General features: G+C 30.5%; 1 pseudogene; it reads right to left on the reverse strand.

The window, feature by feature from the left end:
• Positions 1 to 251: 251 nt before the first annotated feature.
• Positions 252 to 849, reverse strand: LOC132933723 (uncharacterized; annotated as a pseudogene).
• Positions 850 to 1,225: the final 376 nt, after the last annotated feature.

Here is a 1,225-nt window from a genome sequence, read left to right on the forward strand (position 1 = left end):
TATTATTTTTCCAAAAAGTCGTTTTTCACAAAATTATTTAAAAAAAATTATATTTCCCCCAATACAAAATTCAATAAAAAAAAAAAAATGATTTAAGTATTAAAATTTTAAATTATGACCAATGGCTGTAAGGTATGCAATAATATCATTGTTATTAACAAATTCGTCATATTTAGAAACAATATTATAAATTCGTTCCTCTGTTTTTAGTTGTACCTTATTACGACATTTCCTTATTTTTTGTCCTAGATTCAGTTGTCGTAACATGCACTCAGTGTCAGCTTGTTCTTTTCCAAGTTCGTTAAAAAATGTGTATACGCTAGGATGTTGTCGTCCAACAACCACTTGGAACCGATTATGCCAGCCTTCTGACAAATTATTTGTTCTTGCCAATCGTTGGAGTACTGTATGGTACTGGTTCCACAGTTTTGGGGGGAATCTGGGTTCAGTTCTTTTTCTCCGACCTCTGGCTTCCCTCCCATGGATGTAATTTATCTACATTAAATATTTAAGTTATACTTAAAATTTAAAATTTGAATATTATATTATGTATATTAAAAAATAATTTACCTCAAAATATTCTGCAATTGGCATATACTCGTCTGGTACTTGTTCTAATAAAACATCAAACGTTTCGACAACTTTTTCTGGCGGCACAAACGCTAAAGCACCGGTCATCTGAGCTGTGATCTTAATGTTGCGATTTTCTAGATCATTATATTGACTTTGTAACCCTTCTGCCTGTATACGATGATAAAGACTTTGACTAAGATGAAATAAACAAGTATGTATTTCAACTCCAATTATTTTAATCGTCGCATTTATAATTGATTGTTCAAAATCAGTCATCACAAATTGTGGTTTTACAATATTTATTCCAAATTGTTGTGCCTCTGAAAGTATAACTTCAAAGGAAAAACAGATTGGGAAAACTGTACTACAATCCCTCCGACACATTTTAACAGGCCCTAATGGCTGCATAATTATAAAATATATAATATAGATTTTACATATTACTTTTAGATTCTAAGTGAAGCGATGAATGTATTGATTTTACAATGATGTGTGTTTTATTTTTATTTTTGTGTCTGTCATCACATCATAAATGACAGTAGGGACATGAAATTTTGACTGAATGTTTATAATTGCATTTCCTATACACCATAACATTTTCCAAATATTGTGAGCTGTTTACGGACATTGTCAAGTCTAATTTATAAACCGA

Source organism: Metopolophium dirhodum, chromosome 1 (assembly GCF_019925205.1).
Source record: "Metopolophium dirhodum isolate CAU chromosome 1, ASM1992520v1, whole genome shotgun sequence".
NCBI classification, from domain to species: Eukaryota; Metazoa; Arthropoda; class Insecta; order Hemiptera; family Aphididae; genus Metopolophium; species Metopolophium dirhodum.